Consider the following 23,314-nt stretch of genomic DNA (forward strand, 5'->3'; position numbering starts at 1 on the left):
AGAAAGCGTTCGGGTTCTTCTAATGGCTCCTTTATGTCTTTATTGGAACTGGAGCTCATACACTACGCGAGGTTGGCGTCGGGTTCCAAGTCCTGCAATAAAAACAGAAAAGAATATCGGTCAGAAGGTTCACCACGGCCCCGTGTCGAGCGAACACGGCCCCGTGGTCGTAGTTACAGTGATTGTTTTTCAGATCCCAGTTACTGGAAGTTGGACACGGCCCCGTGTTGCACCGACACGGCCCCGTGTTCAGCCTTCTGTAACTTGAAAAACAAAAAAACTGCCAGTAATGAGGCTGAGCACGGCCCGTGTCCGACCAGGCACGGCCCCGTGCTGAGCTCTGCAGAAGCTGAAAAATCTAAAAAAAATCCTAAAAATTAAAGAAAAATAAAAAGATGATTAGGCCGTTGATTCCTAACTTTCTTAAAATCCTTGTGTCCCCGGCAACGGCGCCAAAAACTTGATGCGTGTCAGTGTGTATATGTTTTTAATAAATAATTAAGCCCTTTTTACACTTTTAACCAAGTTTTAAATTTATAAAACACGATATTCACTAACACTAAACACACATATGGGCAAGTGCACCCATCGTGGACGTAGTATAGTGTTGGTAAGATACCGAGGTCGTCCAAGGACACAAGAGCTTTTAATACCGGTTTATCCTCAACGTCTAACCAAATCAAAAAGTTAGAAAAATGTTTTAAACTAAGAAAAATAAAAACTAACTAAATGCTGAAAAATAAAATAAAATAAAAACAGATAGACAAGATGAATCACTTGGATCCGACACGTGTATTAGTATAACCTTTGATTATTTTCGCACTTTTGCACTTGTTTAAGAGATTATCTTAGTTATTGTAGTAGGCCCTCTTTTGAAGGCGACGTTACCCTCAACCCAGTAGTTTGAGTCAGCAAGGATACAATCCTAAAGGGTCGGATTATTGAAAGATAATGAATTAAGTTATTAATGCAAATTATGGTAGGCCCCGCTTTTGGCGGTGACGTTACCCTCGGCTAAGTAGTCTGAGTCAGCAGGGATACAGTCCTAAATAGCCGGGTTATAGTATTAATAGTAGTTAACTTATGAGGGGGTCAAAGAGTTTGGATCCCCGCCATCCAATACCTATGGGCATTGAAGGAGATCCTACTAAATTTGACCCAGGTCCCAAGCAGGACCTCTAAACGCTGAACAAGGGCAAGACCTTTACCAAACCGTTCCCTTAACCCCCGACCAGGTAGCCAACATATCTCCATATAGACCGTGGAGATATGAATGGTGAAAATCTTTTATTTTATATAGACAGTAAAATAATGCCAAGACACCACGGACAAACGATAAGGAAAGATCACCTTCAACATAAGTAACTAGTTATTAAAGTCATTAATACAAAACCAAATAAAAAGTGCAAAAGATTAAAAATAAAAAGTATTATACTAAACACTTGTCTTCACCAAGTGATGTAAGAGACTTAGGCAAACATGGCCTTGATTGTCAAGAACTCTTACGATCAATCTTGGATCCCGAGACGACTCACACACTCTACGATGGACAATGGATGATGGTGGTGGATGATGGTGTTATGGTGGTGGTGGGTGGTGGATGAGGTGTGAGAGAGGTGGTGTGCCAAGGGATGAGGGAGAATGAAACCAAGCTCCTCTATTTATAGGCTGGACAGAACGCTGGACACGGCCCCGTGTCCACTGGACACGGCCCCGTGCCCGTCTGACACTCTCTCTCTTCATTAATTGTAATTGCGAATTACAATTAATGCGCCTGCTGTACTTTCAACACGCCCCCGTGCCCGCTGGGCACGGCCCCGTGGTGAGCAATGGAAGCTTCTACTGGTTTGTCTTTTCTGCTGCTTCCTGGGCACGCCCCCGTGTTCGCTGGACACGGGGCGTGTTCAGACTCTGTTTTCTTCTCTTTGTTTTGGGAGGTGCCGTTGAGGGTCCGGGCAGTCCACTTTTGTTCCTTTTCTTGTATTTATGGTAGAATTAGTGGTCTTTTTGCTTCTTTTGTGATTTTGAGCTCATTTCATCCTGAAAATACAAAAGGAAGACAAAAACACTCTTTTTCCAACATTAGTACTTAAAAAGGGTTAGTTTTATGCCTTAATTGATGTGTTTTATATGTTGCATTTTACACACATCAGCGTCTTGTTCAATTGATCGAATCCACCTTTGTTTCCGCGATACATTGCAAGAAAAAATGTACCAACAGTCTCAAGTACGGTGGGAATAGTTTCTTCAGAACCATCGGATAACCCCCTTCATAACTCATCCTTTGAAGGGTAGCAAGAACTCTGGTTTGATTGTATAATGTTGGATGTTGTGGCAGATCTCCCAACCTCAAAACTTCTCTCACGATTGCTTTAGAAACAATAATCTTCTTCTTCTGAACAGTTGCTTCAATCGTTCCAGCTCCCTCTACTCCTTGTCTGTTAATCTTAGCCGTGTTCCAGAAAGTATTTATGCAGCTGTTGCATATCACCGGCTCTGCTCGTAATGCATGAGTGATTGGGCAGTTGATTAGACCCCAAATTAGTGATCCAAACATCTCATATGTTCTGCAGGAGGATCCGAAAGGTAACCCGCTTGGTTGTGAAAGAGTTCCACTTCCAGTTGCCTTTGATTCTTCTCTTGCATCATAGCTCCTGCCATTTTCTGCATTGAACGTCAAGTGCTAGATCCTTTAGAAAAAGTGTTACCTTATATTTGAATTGTTGACGGGTCAACAAAGTCAACACGTCAAACAACTCAAATAACAGTCAACAGGTCAAGTAAAGGTTAAAAGGCCAGTCCAGATTAGCAGGTCAAAGGTCCAGGTTAAAAGAAGTTCAAGTCAATTCAGGTCAAGGTCCGGGATGGTGAAGGTTCTTCTCGGATGGACCTCTTCATCCGGGATGACATAATCATCCTATTCGGGATGAGTTTATGAGTCCGATATCATCCGAGATGATGATCTCTTAGTTCGTGATTATCCATGATGATTGAAACTGGTCCGGAATGAAGTACCTTTAGTCCGAGATTGGTCTGAGATCGTCCGAGATGAGGTAAGTTGATAGAAAATTCAGAGAGAATGTTCGGCTTGGTTTGAGATGAGTGTCTTGAACTTTTGTCACTATAGCATTTATACATCCCGAATAGGTTTATGGGCCGTGCCCATCTCGGATGATTGGTCCGAGATGATGGGCCTGTTCAGGCTTTGACTTGGTCAAACCTGATGGGTCCCATCCGAGATGGTGAGCCATTTCAGACCACTATTTTTAACATTATTTTATTTAGGCTTTTTCAAGATAGAACATACCCCCCTTCAAAATCAGCGAATCAACCTACCGAGCAATTTTACTATCAATCATTATAATGTAATATTATCATAACATGAAAATACCAACACTGGGGTGTTTTTGGGAAGACTGCCACGGGATCAAATCGTTTTCGAACTGATTAAGGAACACTTGTCAGCTTTTCACTTACTTGGACTGGTCCACGCGATTGTTAATATACTTATCCTCTTAAATCTAACACTCAATCTTCAACTTTTAGCCTTATGATACGCTTAAGGTAGAATTATACTGTAACATCCGTGTGTCCCATTCCAAGGCATACCCCCGCGATCAAGGTAAGCACAACAGTTCATCGTAGCAGGTGAGTATACTAAGTTCATCCTTAAACTTTTCAATGCCAGACTTTCTGGTGAACAGGTCAGTACTTTCGTACAACAGAGAGACCAAAGAAGTCTGATGAGGGCGAAGCAAATACCTTAAACGGTACGGATTTGGCTTTTATAAGCTCACAGAAATCTTTTATGAGATTTTCTTCCGTTTTCAGGTTTAGGCCCTTAAGCGGCTCTTTTTCAAGATATCCTGATTGTGCCCAGGTCTGCATATAATCTAGATGCAACAGAGGGACAATTCTGATACCCCGGATGACACATCAGTATAAAGACCCAAAACCTCATATGTTGGCTATCTATCAACGCAGGATTTAAGACGATGAAATCATACACCGTTGGTCTGTTATCCACGAGATGTCCAGTCCATTATGTTTATATCACTTGGCATCTTTTTTGCTTTTCGAGCGTTAGACCTATCAACACATCGCAGTGGATCCTAGCCTGTTCAGCATTGAAACCTTACATGTGTTAATCAAGTTCTTTAACATGAAAATTCATTTCATTTCCCGGCAACTTTTCCTCCCCCTAAATTTGTGCAAAAGTAGAATACTTTATGCCCAAATTCATCAGATGAGATACCGTTATTCTTAACCCCCCCTCTTTTTTACAAGCTCAGTCGGTGAAACGCATCATTTTCAAGAGGTCTACAAGCACATTGAACCTCGAGATGCTGACAAGTTTTGTAAAAAGATCCGATGTATTAGCATCAGTATGGATATGTTCAAGTTTAATTAAACCTCTATCAAAACAGTCTCGAATGAAATGAATTTTGATGTCAATGTGCTTGGTTTTGGAGTGAAAAACAGGGTTTTTAGTGATCTGGATAGCGGCATCATTATCACAATAAATAGTTGTATCAAGATAAGTCAAACCGCAATCCTCCAGCTGACGTTGCATCCAAAGAACCTGGGAGCAGCAGGCAGATGCTGCAACATACTCTGCTTCCGCGGTGGAGAGAGATACAGTTTGCTGCTTCTTACACTGCCAAGAGATAAGTCTATCCCCCAAGAATTGGCGTCCAGCTGATGTAGATTTTCTATCCCTATCTGTCCCTCCAAAGTTGCTATCTGAAAAAGCAAACAGATCAAAGTTCGAATCTCTGGGATACCAGAGTCCGAGTTTAGGGGATCCCTTCAGATATATAAAAGTTCTTTTAATAGCAGTTAGATGAGAGAGTTTAGGGTTAGCCTGAAAAAGTGCACACTGACAAACGACGAACATAATGTCTGGCCGACTGGCAGTTAAGTACATCAGTGAACTGATCATAGATCGATAAAATGTCTGATTAACAGGGCTTCCCTCAGGATTCTCAGTCAACAACGGCCGCTCTGCAATTGGGGTGTTTGTCGACTTTGAATCTGTCATGCTTAATTGTGCAAGAATGTCGTGTACATATTTACTCTGATGAATCAAGATTCCTTCATTATTCTGATGTACTTGCAGGCCTAAAACATCGTCATCTCTCCCGAAGAACTCATCTCGAATTCCTCGTCATTACCTCCTCAAACTCCTTGCAAAGCACATCATTTGTGGACCCGAAGATGATGTCATCAACGTATATTTGAACAAGGATGATGTCCTTGTCAACACGTTTAATGAACAACGTTTGATCGATTTTTCCTTGGGTGTACCTATGAGCAAGCAAATGTTCTGTTAGGGTAGCATACCATGCACGGGGTGCTTGGTGTGAACCATACAGAGCCTTGTCTAGCTTGTAGGCATATCCTTCCTTCTCTTGATTAACAAAGCCCGGGGGTTGAGCGATATAAATTGCCTCCTTGACCTTCCCATAAAGGAATGCCGTATTTACATCCGTTTGGTAGACTGTAAAGCCTATAAAGGATGCATATGCCAAGAAAATACGGATGGCTGCAAAGCAACATTAATGTTTATAGGCTCAATTTGTGATATGAAGCAAGAGTATAGGCATGATTTGATGTCTCAAGATTTGCTGCGGGTCTGGACACTAGCAGAGACTGGGCCAATGACATTCGTGATTGGGTGACTTTTCTGAACACCCCGTGGAATTGCTGTTACAGGGGCTTGTAGGTTCGGTTGAAGGTTTGAAAAGCTTCTTGATGTTATTCCATATGGCTCCCCCTCATTTGGTACAGCAGTGTTGATCACTCGAGGATCTACAGTGCAATCTGATGGAATTGCTCCTTGAAACAAAGAAGCTCCTTAAACGTTTGACGTTCCTGCAGAGGCTTCAGTGTTGCTGACTTCACCATCAGGGATAGTTGCAGAAGGTTCAGAAATTGGCTCCTGAATAGTGGAAGAGTGAAGTTGTGTTGTAGTATCCTTGTGAAATCCTAATGGATTCATAGTGAGTTTCTTGAGCATATTTTGCAAGGGCACATCTTCATCTTCATCTTCAATGGGAATAGGCATTTCTGCACTCGAGACTCCTGCATCAACAATTTCATCAGACAAAATAGGAAACAATTTAAACAGGGAGGAATAATCATATAGCCAATCAGGTCCAATGCGAGCATCTTTTGGATTTTCTTCCAACCAATCCACATGATATGCTTCCACAATCTGCTTCTTGACTTTGTTGTACATATGATAAGAAGTATTCTTAGCATATCCAATGAAATAGCACGGATCTTCTCGAGCTTCAAATTTTCCTCTGGAATCCATGAGAAGAAGTACACACGGACAGCCAAAAGTGCGAAAGTGTTGCATCGAGGGTTTTTGACCTTCTACTATTTCATAGGGAGTTTTCATGTGGCGTTTGTTGATCAAGGCATGATTCTAAACGTAGCAGGTTGTGTTCACTGCTTCTGCCCAGAGTATTAGTGGAAGTCCTGAATCTATCAGCATTGTGCGAGCAGCTTCAATGAGAGTACGATTGCGTCTTTCTGCAACTCCATTCTGTTGAGGAGATCTAGTTGTACTGTATTGACGGTCGACTCCCTTTAAGGTGCAAAATTCATTTAGCTCGGCATTCTTGAATTCTGTCCCATTGTCACAGCGGATACTCTTTACACATTCATTTGCTTGATTCTCCATGAGAATTACAAATTTCTTGATTAAGCCAGTTTTCTCACTTTTCTGCTCGAAGAAGAACACCCAAGTGAAACGAGAAAAATGATCTGTGATGACCAAACAGTAAGCCTTTCCTCCAATACTGAGTACATTAACAGGGCCAAATAAATCCATATGCAGCAGTTCCAAAACCTTTGAAGTTGTGTGAACAGGTTTGGACTTATGAAGCATTCGATGCTGCTTTCCTCGAGTGCATGCTTCACACTTCTCTATTTGCATGAAATCCTTGATTGGCAAGTTCCTGACGAGACCTCCTTTTGCTAACCAATTCAGATTTTTCGTGTTCAGATGACCTAACCGACGGTGCCACAACATAGCATCATGCTCAACTATTTCTGAAAACAAACAAGTAACTTGATCAGTGGGTGGGGTGCTTTGTTCATATCAATCACATAAGCATTTCCTCGACGTTCAGCTTCAATCAAAAACCAGTCTTCAGGTATGATAATTCCTGGTTTCAAAATAACGCAGTCACTCTTGGTGAAGAGAACCTCCATTCCTTTGTTGCACATCTGTGATACGCTCAGCAGACTGTGTTTTAGCTCCGGGACATAGTTAACATCGGAAAAGGTGAGGACTCCATTCTTGACTGTGCCTTTCATGGTGATTCTTCCTCATTCTCCTCCTGCGAAGTTGACACATCCTCCATCGAATATCTTGATATCATTCAACTGGGATATGTCTCCCATCATGTGCCTAGAAAAACCACTATCAATAAACCAAAGTCTAAAGATAGCACTCCATAGTCGTTCCTGCACATTTAACGAAATCAGTTAGAGACTGGAACCCAGGCCATAGTGGACCTGAGTTGACCATCGCTATCTGTGTAAGTGACTTCGCGAAAGATCATTTGATGGAAAAACTTTTTTTTTTCTTTCAAACCTGTTCATATTTAAAAACTTTAGATTTTCCTGTTTTGCTAGATTCCAGTCTCTCTCAGAAGGCCTTGCTTTGGGAGGTCGATTTTTGATAAAGTGAGAGTGCATAGCCTTCTGATGATACATGTTCCTAGAGTAGTAGGGACGATGAACACAATTTCTTGCAATGTGTCCCGAAATTCCACAATTAAAACAAGTTTGCCTTTTTGAGAAAAAGATATTTAGTTCTGCTTGTGTTATTCTCGAGAACTGATCACGTCTTCTCTTTTCATTTGACGCTAAGTGCTTGCGTGCATGTTTGATCTCGGATGAACCCTGCTCACAGCTGTCAGCGCAAGAGTAAGTATCCACAACTTTACCCTTCAGTTTTGGTTCTGTTTGCTTGAGATTTGGGTTTTCCTTTTGAACATTCTTTTTCTGTGGCCTTCTGTTTCTACGTGACCGTTTCTTTTTAGAGGGAATAGATTCAGTTGATTCTGCTTTGTTAAAATCACCCTTTTCAGAATCTGAACCTTTAGGGTCGAGAGTTGAGTTGTCTGTTGAAGTGACTTCCGCAGATTCCCTTTCTTCAGAGACCATGTTCTCAGGAGTTTCTGTAGAGAAGGTTTCCATAATAATTTCTTCTACAGTTTCATCGTCTGATTCAACTGTTTAATTAATTTTCATGGATTCCTTCTCTATAGCTTTCGTGTTTCCATGAATTTCTGCAGAATTGGACTCTAAGGATGTCTCTTCTTCAGCTTTATCGATTTCTGAGTTCTTGACAATAGATGATTCTGGTAAGTCAGATGATGAGCAGTCTGTGTCTAAGACAGTAAGACTGTCTTCTTTTGCAATGTTGCCGGATTCTGATTCTTCATCACAATCGGAATCTTTGGAAGATTTGAGCTCATTATCTGAGATTCCTGAATCCTCTGTTTGATTGCCAAGATCGTCAGATGACCCCAGTTCAACAATTTCTTCATTATCACAATAAAAAATATCAAGTTTTTCATCATTACAGGGAGTTTTTGATGTATTATTCAATGTTTTAGGCGTGCTAGAACAATTTCCTGAATCATCAGTATTGATTTTTGAGTCACTTGAAACAGATGTCTCAAGTTCCTCAGTCGACACATCAGACTCTCCTGTCAAAACATCTTCCAACACTTTCAACATTTTCATCACAGCCATTTTTATCACAATCATAGTCTAGAATAATAGCACCAGATTCATCAGTTTTAGTGGGAACACCCCAAGTCTCAGCAAACCAAGAGAAAACATAGTTCCAAGCATAAAGGTCATTTTTATCATAAATAACATTATCAACAGCACGTTGATGTGATTCATCATCCTCTTTAGACTTCTCTTCTGTTCTTACTGACTCTACACATGAACTAGAGCAATTAGTATTTTTAACAGAATAAGAATTTTGTGAACTTTCCTCCATCTCCTCTGCGGATGTGTTAACTAGTTCTGTTTTTGTTTTAGTTTCTGCTTCTATATTTGTTACTGTTTCATTTTCGTGATCGGATTTATCTGCTGATTCATTTTGAACATTTTCATTTTTGTTTTTGACAAAATTCATTGGTTTCTTGAAATCACTTGGTTGACCATTTTTAAATTTTGACGGTTCATATGGAACATAATCACTAGGTTGGCCATACATCATTTTGTCATAGTTTTCCATCTCTTGCTCAGTAGTAGGCAGTCTGGAGTAATTATGATTATATGGTGGCGGAAACTGTGTGTATCCCAATCCCTTTCCCTTATTTTCTTTAAAGGCAAGCTGCACATTGCACAGATTACGAACGGTGTCACTGGAAGTATCAAACTTTTTGATGTTTAACTCATTTTGTTTGTACTTTCCAGTGAGAAGTTCCAGCTCAGCCTTTACTGTGAGTCTATGTTTTTATCGTGAACCCAACATTGTTGTTGATTCACGTCTCTGTGAAGTTGAGCTATGTCCTTCTTAAGTGCTTCAATCTTTTCATAGAGAATTTTATTGTTCTCTCGAAGACTGATGTACTTTCCCATAACATTGTTGTAATCGGTGATCAATGCTGAGTTTTGAGATCTCAGAAATGCAACTTTCTTTCTACAGTGTTCTGTACATAAAAGGGAATTTACCGTCTCAGAGAGTGATTTTGGTTCCTCGGTCATCGCCATCAAGCACTGATGGACCCCTTCAACAGCAGCAGTTTCAGACAGCTTCATTGATTCCACTTGTGCAACTGCATCAGCCCAATTGAACCCATTTTGCTCCTGTGCGATCAAGGCCCTTCCAGCTCCAGAGTTTCCCTATCAAGTTGAACTCGAAGTCTCAACAGGTGTAACAGCTCCAGAGTTTCCCTGTCCACTTGTTCCGTGTTGCAGCTGCCTGAGTAGCTTCATATCCTGCTGGAGCCTTCTTGCAATACCTAGCAAAGTGTCCTGGCTCATAACACCTGTAGCACCTTAGCCTATCTCAGCACTCCGAGACGAGCATTCATTGGACGATGCCCATATCTCTTAGCGAACTTTTCTGCCTTAAACGCTGACATATCAAGATTCCAAGCCATATCCTGTTCATCCAAGTCTTCTTCCACCACTTGATTCACATCTGGTGTTATCTCACCTGAGGGCATGAGATCTCCAGCTAAGAAAGCATTGAAACTGGAGATCATAGAAGCTGCGAGAGCATGTTTTTCTTCATGTTGTTTAGTCAAGAAGGCCATATGTTCCACCAAAGGTGATGATGGGATATTTTGAGGCGCAGACTGGGTGGTTGAACCAAAAGGAACATTTGCATGATGTGGCTGAGGCTAGGATTGCTGTTGAACATTTGTGGTGTTGACAGCAGGTGCTTGAGAAGTAGGAAGAGACATTCCATAAACGTAGTTGGATTTTGGTGCAGCAACAGGACTGAACACAATGTTTGGGTTATGATTCATAACTCCATGAACAGGACTGAAAACCAGATTTGGATGAGCTTGAGACATCAAAGCTGCGTTGTTGGGGCTAATCATGCCAGTAGCCATTAGTGAGTTCTTGTAATCCATCTCTCTTTGCTGATTGTCGATTTCACAAGACTTGATGGTAGCAATAAACTCCGTAAGTGTCATTTCATTTAGATCCTTAGTACGCTTGATCATAGAAACCTCGGCATCCCATCCTTTTGGTAGAGAGTTAAGCAGTTGATGATTCATTCCACTGTTTGAGATGTTTATTCCAGCACTGACCATCTGCGACACGAGTTTGACAAACCTCCTTATCTGATTTTCAACGGTTTCCCCATAGATATGATTGAACGAACTGAACTGTTGGTTCATCATGTTGACTCTGCTAGCTTTCATGTCTGTGTTTCCTTCAAACAAATGTGTCAGTTAGTCCCAAATTTCTTTTGCACTCTTGCAGTTCCGAACTCTAATTGAAATGTCTGGACCAAGAGCTATTGAAAGAGTTCCATAAGCAGCTTCATCCTCAGCTACAACCTTTTTGTCTTCCTCAGTATAAATGCCTTTGGGTTTTGGAATCTGAGTCTGAGGGTCATCTTCAGTAGAGTACATGATAGTGCGTGATCCATTCTTGATGCTTCTCCAAACATGGGGTTCCTTTACCTTACAGTATTGCTCAAACCTAAACTTCCACTCCTAGTAGTCATCTCCATACAAAAACCTCGGAACCTTGGTAGACGTGCCAATAACTTGGTCAAGTTCTTGATGGAAAGCCAAGGACTGAGTCCGAATTGCAGCAAGGGTAGCATTTGCAAGAACAGTCGCGGTTATAACACCGTTCATAACACCGGTTGGGTTCAACATGATGTCATGTCAATACAGTACAATAGTCCGAGATTAATTGTTCGAAATGGTGAGTTCGAGATGAAATATGGTCCGAGATGCAAGAGTCCGGGATGAACAGTGGTCAAAGATGGTGTTTATTCGAGATGAGATGAGTCCGAGATGAAATACAAAGGCAATCTTCAAAAACTATGATCCGAGATGATTAAACACAGTCCGGAATCTGATAAAGACTGTCCGAGATCTGATGATGACAGTCCGAAATCTGATGATGATGGTCCGAGATCTGATGATGACAATCCGAAATCTAATGATGATGGTCCGAGATGGGATGATAATGGTTCGAGATGACTTGAAGATGATCCGAGATCAAGACAAGCTTCAAGTCCGAGATGACTAATGATGATCCAAGATGGTCCAAAATGATATGAATGTAATCCGAGATCAGCAGAGATCCGTCCGAGTTGACCAGAAGCAGTCCAGAAACAACAGAAGTCAGAACAGTACTAGTGAAACGAGAACAACAACACCACGATATCAGATCCGAGCCTGGAAATCAGGTTCGATAGGCTCTGATACCAATTGTAAGTCCCGTAACGAGATCACAATGATATCGTGCTAGCTTGAATGGTGACGAAATCACACAAACAAGCTATGAAAGAACAAAGGAGATGAAAATAAAGATTCTTGATTGATGATTACTTCAACCTTGCATACATATGATGATGTCTAATACAAGATAGCTAATGTCACCAACCATGCTTTTAATGACATAACCTCTCTATTTATAGTAAGTGTTTAGGGAGGAGGCTCCCTAAACCCTAGGCCCAACTTACCCAAAAAGCCAAATACAACCATTACCCATAATGCCTACTAATCCACTTAGCTACTTATCCATAAACCTTCAAGGTCTAATAGAATGTCATGTTCTGGCAGTAGTACTAGTTGCGAGAAGGAAATCAACCTTAGTTTTACCTTGTGTTAATTTTGATCGATCCTGTAAATCAAAATAAAAGAATGGATGTTTTGATGATGACGATGAATACTGAGAATCATCACTAGTATATATCTATGTAAACAATCAAAGATGTGTAGGTCTTTGCTCTTGCCTTCTTGTCTTGTTTGATGTTTAATCCTGATTTTGAAATTTCAAATATTGTACTAATGTTCATTGTTGGACTAAACGCTTCCCACTTTAAGGCTATAGGGTGTGGTCATGACCCTCATGACCACCTTGATCCTCCACGTCAATGTCATGTCACTCGTCTCTAATCCACCATCCAAAACCACTACCCTAAGGGTGTGGTCATGACCCAAACCACTAGCCACTTATTTATTTTAATTTATCTTTGTCTAAAAAAAAGGAAATAATTTCTTTAAAAATGGAACAAGGACCATGGTTGCCATGGTTTAATCCATGCAAACCATGATGGATAAGGAGGTGGTATAGTCTTCCATTCATGTTTCTAGATGACAAATTATGTCCCAACCATGACCCCGACACCCTTTAGCCTAAGAAACAATTACTAAACTTCTTGACTATATGGTAAAATCTTTTGCTATTAATTATTGGTGATAGTCAAGAGTGACATGAAAATATAAAATATCCTAACTTTATATTCTGCGCATAAGAGGATATGCTATGACAACTCAAACAGTCAACCTATCAAAAAACCAAACCTCACTTTGTAATTGTATCCTTTTCACATTGGCCTTTTCACTTGACTATCTTATCAAGTATAAATTCAAACTCATGTGTTCCCCAACAAACACGTTATGGAAAATATGTATAATATTATCGTTCAACAAATAAGAATAACAATATCAAACGTATTAACAAAGTCACTCTCACAAAACTACTATTCAACTTATTTGAGCTAAGTTGACTTGTACCATACGCAATATGATTGATATCACACCCTAATTTTCATTTTATTCTCTTAGACTGTAGTACTAGTAAAGTATTATAGAATTCATAACTTATACTTTTCTTCCTTCAAAGTATTAGTAAAAGTCTAATAGAACCCTTATAGTTTACTTTGAATTTTAATAAAGTATTCTTATAACTATTATTCGAGTTACACTTTTTAGTTTTTTATATTTTGTTTTACATGAATTTTTTTTATCATTTCAACTTAGCTATATTATTTTACAAGAATGTTTTATATTTCGGTATAAATTTTGCGAGTTAACATGCTACAAAACGTATATGTAGTTCAACAATTTTACATCTATTTTTTCTCGGTTTAATGGCTCCGTCGCAATATGCTAAACATTTGTCCAAGTAGTATAACAAATTTTCTCTAGACGGTAGAACAATTGTGATAAGTGATTATTAGTGCCATGAAAAAGGATGTAGCTTTTGTATCTAGCAATAATTTCATATATCCTACTAAAACGCTGATATAATATCATATTAGGTTCGTTGACGTCGCGCGTTGCGGCAAAACGAAGCAAATGACAATGTAAAACAAACGTTATTTGAAATTGAAGCATGTTGTTTAGAAAGGCAAGCCGTCAGAATCGGTTTAGTTTATTATCATACCGTTTTACGACACCAAATAAATATTCTATTTTGAATACAATTTCATTTTAACAAAACTTATACCGGAATGTTGAGGGAAACAATTAAACACAACTCGTACCTAAGTTTTTAGAAAAAAATTAACAAATGTAAATCTATATATGATAATAAAGAAAATGAATGAACAGTAAGTGACTATTGGTGTCAACCATCTATTGGGCCAACCTTTTACATGCCACATGTATGGGCTTCTATCAATCACGCTTGCCACGCATCCAAAACCCACTAAAAATCCACCGCCCTGTTCTCCGGTGTTCACAAACCCGTCACGCATGAAACCTAACAGAGAGAAAGTGGGGGCGACACAAAGAAGAGAGAGCGCATGAAGGAACATCGTCAACACCCAAGCCCTCCCGACGTCCATTATACTCCGGCGATAACAACGGTTGTTTCTAGGGTTTTGAGACACGGCGGCAGCTTTGAGGTCCGCCGCTGATGGTGACGGTGATGGTGGATTCAAGGTGACAGTGAGGGTTTACAACTGATTCGAGGTAATTTGATTTTTTCGGCGTGTTTCTATTTCGATTATTACAGATAGTATGTTGCTGTTACAATCGACAAATAAGGAGGAGTTGATATTGAGATCGATTAAGGAGGAGTGTTGTTGGGAGAATCACATGGTTTTTTTGTTATTTAGTTGATTTTGATACCAGCTGTTTAAATTCAGGTGCTAATTCATCATTACATTCACTTTTCAGCTAAATGTTCATGATTTATATTTCATTTGTTCCAAAAATTACTATATGTTAATAGACAAACGGAAATGAGTAGTGGCACACTGCTTTATTTATATCCTTGTCATTTTCATGTGTTCACTGGGCGCCTAGCAGGTTTTTACCACCACCACATGTGGCCTCTCATGAATGAATGTGAGGTGTTAGGTTATTCATATAAACACGAGGGAAGATAAAATATGACATAAGAGAGAATCAGGCCGACCATTTTACAGCAATGACTAGCAGCGCCTCTGAATGACGACGGCTAGGGTTACCGGGATGTCCAGAGAGGCGGAGGTGTTCCGCAAAGGGGATTTGGTTCAACATGGCAGCAAAGACAATGGAGTTTAGGGTTCCGACGACCGTTTTGGTCAGAAAGGAGACAACCAGTGCTTTAGGCGACGCCCAACCCTCCGACAAAGATCCGCCAAAGTTCAGGTAAGCCCTCTTTACCTGCATGTTCTGTTTTTACAACAATCGGCAACCGGAATGTGATTTTGTTCAGGTCAGGGGTTTCTCATAGTTTTGTAGATTAGAGCAAATGGATGATATCGATTCACAGTATTGTAAAATTTGTGAATCAGTTTAGGAGTTAAGTATAATTTCTTTGGGAATTGAATTTTAAGGTTAGAATTTCTTCAACATTGAGATCAATAGCATCAGGTTGTTCGTAAGAATGCTGATAATAAAAACAAACATCAGTCCATTTGAAATATGTGTACAATGGTAACCTCGGAGTTCCAGCGTCGACAAGGAACCAAACACGAATCCGGTAAGTATCAAGTAAACTTCCGATGAGTGTAAATACAATAACCAGAATAATTAATATTTCATGGCATATGGTTAATACTTGAATTGTTTTGGGTTCTTTTCGTGTGGATAGCTCTCTAATTGAATTATAAATTTTGATTTGTTACCACAACTTTCTCCTGTTTCTAAGTCATGGTGTTGTTTTGTTAACACCAAAGAAAAATATGATTGTGTTCACTACGCCAACTGGTTATGAGATCACCACCAAGAAGTAGCTGGATCAATACCTAAAATCATTTTATTTATAGAATTTAGATTGGGTAATCATATATTAGACATTAATTGTAAATTTGAAGTTTGACACAAATGTTTTTGTGGGTCAAGCTGCCATAGGCGTTTTGACCTGTACCAAAATGACTCATCTCAAATCGAGCCTTTATACACCCTTTTACCCTCCGCAGCTATCTTGCCACTTCTATTTGCAACACTAAATTATTTTTAAAAATTTACTAGATTATTTGTGTTTTCAAGGTCAGCAGAGTCGGCTCTATTAGAGGAGACTATTCAAAAAATCATGTCAAGTATGTTTGGAGATTACTCTCTTATCACTATAAAACATGATGAACGTATATCAGGTTGCAGACGGCTAACAGATGAATGCAGGCAGTGAACTAGGGGTTCTTCACATACTTTTGGATCTCTGGACAATCAATGTTGAAAAGCTAAATCAGGTACATCATGAGCTGGTGCTATTCTATGCTTTGATTTGTTGAGATTCATAAATCTGAAGGCTTCAATTTCACTGTCTGCAAAGCCGTAGTTTTATCTGAACCATGAGCTATTCTTTGTCGTGAACTATTTTATCTCAGGAATGGTTAACAAAATCAGCTGATCCTGACCAGCCACCGCACCAAACCGGCAATTCAGTCTGGAAGTGAGGTTACGAACTACGTTGTGACGGCGAAAAAAGACAAGGCAATTCCAGCAGGAAATGGTGTTACGAGCGGTCCTGAGAAGGACCTGAATGTATGTTTTTTGTTTGTGTGTTCGTCATTACCGTGGCTTCTGGGCTATGCAAGCTGATTGAACATGGGAACCCTTCCTATCTGTACTTAATTGACATATAAGGAGCTTCTTGATGAGGTAAAGGCAATGTAATGTATAACCCACTGATATATTTGAGTTTATAAACATTTTTCATTCTAAAACGTTTATAACTCAAGCACCAGTAAAGCATCTCTCATTCATGAGCCAATTAGCTATTCCTATTTTGACTAATGTTGTTTGGATGTGTTTATGTTATCAAGGTTATATTAGACTGAATACCCGCAGCTCTTTAAACCGGGTTCGGCTCTATATTAATGAGACATAGGTATTGAAACCGGTACTAGGAACGCCAAAAGTCGGTACCGAATTGGTACTTAGGATCCTTCGGTTCGGGAAATTCGGTACTGGTACCCAGTATTATTTGCTCATCTTTGACCACGGGTTTCATACGAACAACATCATTAACATATAACTTTTTTTGGTTGATTTTCTTTCGATTATTTTAGCTTACAATTGTCCAATTCATTATCATTCAACGTTTGTTGTTATTACTCTATGCAGGTATGTATTAGTGTTTTTTTTTTCCAAATTATTGACTTATCATACATGTCTTAATGAGTTTGCATTTTCATTTCAGTCTTAAGTGTATTGTAAATTGTAATATTTGAGTTTTAGTAGAGGCCAATTAAAGCTTTCTAAATTTGTTTAATTTTGGTTGTTGATCTGGATACTTCAGTTTGTTGTTCTAACCCATAGAATCTTAATAACTTGCCAAAATTACAAGGGTCAATGCTCTGTGCTGTTCACGATAACTTTGCTGGTGTTACGGTTACCTTGGCTTTACACGGGGATGATATTTTCGTGTTTTTGCTGGCGCTTCGAAGACCAATGCTTCTATATAGAATTATTACGATTGGTATGTTGGTTATTCGAATTTTAATATAGTTCCTATATTTCTAGCATGGCCCTTTCATATAGAGTGCATATATAGCTGATAATTGGTTAAAGTTATGTATTATCTCGAAAATGTGATGTTAATGTTTTCCACATTTTTGTATACTTTCAGGGGAGAGCCCGAATGTTGGTATAATGTCCTTGATAGTGAAGCCGGTGCTTTCGGAAGCTAGGTTCTTATGGCATTTCCTGTTGGATGGCTATAATGCTATGTCAGTTTTAGTTTTTGGTGTTGCTTCTTAGAACATCATTGCTAAATTTTGAAGTTATAAATTTGTATTTTAGTATGCTTTTAAAAAAATTGATTCGCCAGATATTTACCGTGCATCAGTTAACATATGTACCATAGATTTTTTCGAGTTTGCGAGTGCCTATGCTTCCACGAAAAGCATGGTTTCTACTTACCATTACGAAACACATTGATACCGATCGATGATCGCCCTTGGCGCAACGCGCCAGTTTGATAAGACTAGTTATTAGAGAAATTTAAAATTTATTGATAATGGAAATATGATTAAAAAAGAACATGAATTACTAAAAGAAAAAAATAAATGATAAAATAAATATAGTTTAAAAAAAATAAAATAAAACAAATGGTATGTTAAAGTTTAAAAGTAAATATAATAATAAATTATTATAATATTAAATAATGAAATATTAAAAAAAACTATATATTATTATTATTGTGGTCATGATAATGCTATGAGAGAGAGGGTTGTGAAGTCGCCGTTTGATAGATATGTTGCTACTTCTCATGGTGAAGGGGTTTCAAAAACTGTTCCACAAACTTATGTGCTTGTACCGTCAAAGGAAGGGTCCGGTAAGCATCATTCGAGGAGAACTTCTTTGGATTATGTTATTATATCTGACACTCTTCGGGGCATGGACGTAGGTAAAGGTCGTAGTGCTAGTGATTCAGGTGAAGATCAAAAGCCTATATGGCAAGTCCCAAATCAGCTTTGTGTTGGATCGTCGTGTGACCCTAACGAGTCAATCTGAGTAGTTCATCATCAAAAACAAAGGCGGAATCAATGTAATTGATGTAAAACAACTTGTTCCTTTCTAATTATCTTCTTATTGATCAATTCTAAGCTTTTTACAATTCTGATAACAATTCGGCAGCACCTCGGCTCAGATATAATGGTCTAATTCCGTATCAAATGATCAGACAACATCAGTATTTATAGGGTGGTTAATTCCGCACGAAACTATCTCAAGCGGAATTACATTGTTCATGCAGAATTACTAATTCTGTGTAAAACAACTAATTTCGTGTGAGATTCTTTAATTCTGTGCGAAATTACACAAGTGTAATTTCATGCGGAATTACCCTAAAATACTGTTTCTCGATTTCCATGCCCTGATCTATCTAATACATTACAAGACTCAATAAAGACGAAGTTAACAGACATTCGTGCATCTACAGACTCCCCCTTGGATGTTGACGAAGTCTTTAGCATTCAGTCTTCAGTCTTTAGACTTGATCTATCGCTCTCTGCCTTGAATTGTCTTTGACATTGTAAAAGCATCCTTCAATCTTCTATCTTCAAACTTTAACCTTCAATCTCCCCTTTGAATGTTGATCCAGAATTCTGACTCCCCCTTTCGCAGACTCCCCCTCTCGATATGCTGGGACTTGAATTCTGGTTCAAACTATAACATTTTCTTTGCCATGGGGACTATTTTCTGTTTCTCAAACATATAACATTACAATCTATACAATCTTCAACTTCCATTAACTGTTCATCAGTTTTAGAAATCCACTTAAGTATTCAGGTCCAAGTTAATGACCCTGATTACTTAATTTATCTACCAAGTCCAACTTAATGACCTTGGTCGATCTGTGACAAAAACAAACTGATTTTTGATCAAACTTTCAAACAATTTCTGAAATTTACAAGTTTCAAGTTAATGAACTTGTTTTGACTTTCCATTTTCTCAATTATCATGTTAAGCTCCCAACTCATCATGCAGCTTAGAATCTTTCTGCATCTGCTCCAACCTTCTGAATCTGAAGATCCCCTCTCCACTTTGGTTTGTCGGAAAATAAAGCAGAAATGAAAAATCTTTTTGGATTTTTAATAAATTTTCTAAACTAGAAAATGAATTACAGAAATTTAAATGCAGAATGTAAACTATTTATAAACATATTTTTGGTGAGCGTGTTAGGGAATCATATCAGCTGACGACAAGTTACTAGCACCGTTAAGCTCGATAACATACTAAGTCTTAAACAATTCACTTAGATTGTCGATATGTTGTTCCTCTTAAATTTTCATACAAACTTCAATCTGTTCAGGATACGATTTAGGTGAATTAAAGACTTAAACTTATATGTGTGTCCCACCTCTTGAATATACTCCCGTATCCAGATCCCAATATTCAGTCTTACAGGTGAGTATACCTAGATAATATCTGTAAAAGGGTTAAATGCGAAACCGTGAGAGCTCAGGTCAAAACTTCCGTTCAGCAGAGAGATGACGGTTCGTCTTTAGGTGTGTTCCCTTTAGAGAATCTTTTCTTCAACAGCACATGATTAACATTTTGCAATGTGTCATCATTTTTTATGCTGAGGGTGAGCTTTAAAAGCACGCAGAAAGTATTATACGGGGACTAGGCCATTGCTTTCGCAAAATCAGAAGTCCCGGGATAATACCCCAGATATCACTGAGAATAAAGACCTAGTATCTCAGAAAAAGGGACCTTTCAAACAAGATTTCTGGGGTTACCTATATATCCAAGATTTGTTCCCTACAAAATAAGCAAGTTTGAATTTTAGGTTTATATCCCAAACAAGATTTACCAAATGTATAAAAACCTATCGGCACATCATCAGCAAGACTGTTTAACACTTTTAAACTTTACATTTCTTTAGCATATCGTAACTGTCAAGCCGTTGTACTATCATTTTCCCTTTTTACACAAGCTCTTTTTTTTTAGTTTTCTAATGTTTTTGGATTTTGAATTTTTCTCATGTTTTTGGATTTTTGAATTTTTTACTGTTTTTGTATTTTCTGAAAATATAATACTCCCCCTAAATACCAAAACAAGTAAAAAATCGACAAACCATTGCAGATTGTTTCTCAACATCATCATCTACAATGTTATCCTCATCAACGCCAATAATCCCATCCGACACCGATAGAAGCTTCATACCATTTAGTTGTAAAAGATATTTAAAACGAGTTTTGTCAAATGCTTTGGTATGTAAATCAGCTTTCTCTTCATTAGTGTGGATTTTCTCAATTCGTATCAACTTCTTCTTGAAGCAATCTCGAATGAAGCGATGACGAATTTCGATGTGTTTCGTTTTAGCGTGATGAACAGGATTTTTTGTTATACTTATTGTGGCCTCATTATCAACAAAGATAGGGGTGTTAAGAAATTGCAAACCGTAGTCGCGCATCTGTTGCTGGATCCACAAGATCTGAGAGCAGCAACTGCTAGCAGATACATACTCAGCTTCACATGTGGATAAAGCTACAGAGGTCTGCTTCTTACATTTCCAGGTGACTAAACGTGGTCCAAAGAACTGACAACCCGCTGTTGTGTAACGCCCGTCTTATATATCAAGATTTTATTAATAAAATACACATTTAAATGCTAAAATGTGACTTTACAAAAACTTTTCATACTAACATTTCCACATGTTAACAACATTTCAAAAATTTGCAACTTAATGAAATAGGATTCGTCGTTTTAAAGATACGATAAAACGCCACGCGGAAGCTTGTAGCTTATCGCGTTCGGTTCCTCATCGAGCTTGATCTTCATCCGGGTACTCTTGGCGATCACCTATGATCAAAACCAACTTAAAAGTTAGTTTTGATAGTCAAATATTAAGTTCAAACAAGTACAGGGGTTAAAAATGACAAAAATTAACAATTTTCCGGAGTTAGGGGCGTCGCGTGACGCCAAGGGGCATCGCGTCACGCTAGGCCCCCTTTTTCACAGACTGTTGCTTCAGCTGTTGCTGTACATTCCCAGCTCAACCCGATTTCACGGAAACGGCCATAACTTCTTCGTTATTGATCCGTTTTACGCGATTCTTTTTCCTACGCGTCCGTAATTTAATTCTCCATCATATGGAGTTAAAATCCAACATCCAACATAATAAATTTTGAGACTTCTAAGCCTTCGACTCGTTCCCCTTTTACCGAATTTTAACCCGTTTATGCATTTTATCAAACAAACCTATTTATTTGATTCCTATGTCTCATACACTTCTAATTAATGTTACCTACTATATTAGGTTCTATTTATAGGTTTATTACACAATTTCAACCCGTTCGCTCGTATGCTTATTTTAAACCGTTAAGGGTTTTTTAAGCACTTTAAAGCTTGAAATCGCTTTCATTCCCTTCTAGCATTGTAGTTCTACATTTCTTATCTAGTAACCTCCCACTACAACTATATGTGTATTGGGTTTAATGTGGATATCTATATGTTCCGAGTTTTACCCCTCGGATTACCATTTTACGGCAAAGACTCATATAGAGTCTTTCGGCCCAAGAATTACGTCTTTCACTACCCATACTCGTTCTAAGCAGTTGTTTAATCATAAGACTCGTTTCCAAACAACCTCTAAGGGTTGTTTGTTCAATTTAGCCAACAAGGGCATTTTGGTCGATTTTGGTCCTTCTTTTACGATGAAGGACTCTCACCAATTATTCGACCCAAAATAGCACTTTTAACTACAACAAAATTATGCGTACCTGGCTCGGATCAACAAATAGACCCGATTTATACCTCGCTTTTATTATCACATATTCTGTGGCGACGGAATTATTCAAATCGCTAATCGCTCCTGTTAACACAAGACTTGACAACCACATTAGTCGATATTGTCAAATGGTGTTATCATGCCATTTGACCCGTTTGGCCTATATGACCAAGCATCTTCATAAGTAGCAAAACATGGTTATTAATTACCAATTTGCTCATCCGACCCATTTCGGATTTTTGCCACTAGACCCCTTTTTAACTACAATTTACTTTAGTCGATACTTGACTAAATTTCCATCTCTACTCATTTTCTCGTTATTAGTTGCACTTTAAAGTGATTTTAACGAAAACTCATTAATTATTAGTCATTACATGACTCAATTACCGTTTCGCCTCTATTCACCATGACCCATGGCTTTTATCATTTATGTTTATTCCGACTCGTGTTAATAGCGTCGGAACCCTTATTTCGGATATTACACTAATCGCATTTGTAATCTACTAAATAATGCATAATCTACAAAAAGGACGTAAGCATCGCTTACCTTGCATCCGGTTATGCTCTTTTTCGCGTACATGATCTGTTTGACCCGCTCCTTGCCCAAGCCTCCATCTAGCTTGTCTAGAGTCAAACTATCATCATGATTAGTAAGACGGTTAGATTAGTCATCATTATTATGACTATTCCGTCTTACGGATTCTATGTCGAAACTATTATCCGACTTCATGATTGGTTAACTTAGTTTATCAAAGTTAACTACTTTCAATCACATGGTTTACAACATTAAGTCTAAATCAACATGATGTTTAGAACCCTTATCACTTCATATTACGCATAATTGCCATATCGGTCAAATACGCGTTTTCACTTTAAATTTCAACACTTTAGTTCTCATTTAGGCGTTTTAACAAACACCTAATGTGCATAATTTTACATATTTACTAACTAGTTCATAACTAGTTATCTTTACCAAGATTTACATCAAAACAATCAAACCTCTAAGTCTAGTGTTCATGAACTACATCTAGAACTTATATCATAACCTCAATATTCATCAATTTTGCATTCTAATCTGAGTGTTCATCATATTAACATAAAACCCACTTAGCACATAATAGGGTAATTATCAAATCCCTAGTTTTGACAACAATTCATCAAGTTTTCTACTAGGGCT

General features: G+C 38.5%; 1 long non-coding RNA gene across 3 annotated transcripts; it reads left to right on the plus strand.

The window, feature by feature from the left end:
- Positions 1–14,140: 14,140 nt before the first annotated feature.
- Positions 14,141–17,730, plus strand: LOC110872961. Of its 3 annotated transcripts, none has more exons than XR_002554816.2 (4): positions 14,141–16,144; positions 16,283–16,556; positions 16,721–17,376; positions 17,527–17,730. It is a non-coding gene; the product is annotated as an uncharacterized LOC110872961 (long non-coding RNA). The 3 variants fall into 3 exon arrangements; XR_002554814.2 differs by having other exon boundaries at positions 14,143–15,101; positions 15,945–16,144; positions 16,283–17,376; XR_002554812.2 differs by having other exon boundaries at positions 16,283–17,376.
- Positions 17,731–23,314: the final 5,584 nt, after the last annotated feature.

Source organism: Helianthus annuus, chromosome 8 (assembly GCF_002127325.2).
Source record: "Helianthus annuus cultivar XRQ/B chromosome 8, HanXRQr2.0-SUNRISE, whole genome shotgun sequence".
Taxonomy (NCBI): domain Eukaryota; kingdom Viridiplantae; phylum Streptophyta; class Magnoliopsida; order Asterales; family Asteraceae; genus Helianthus; species Helianthus annuus.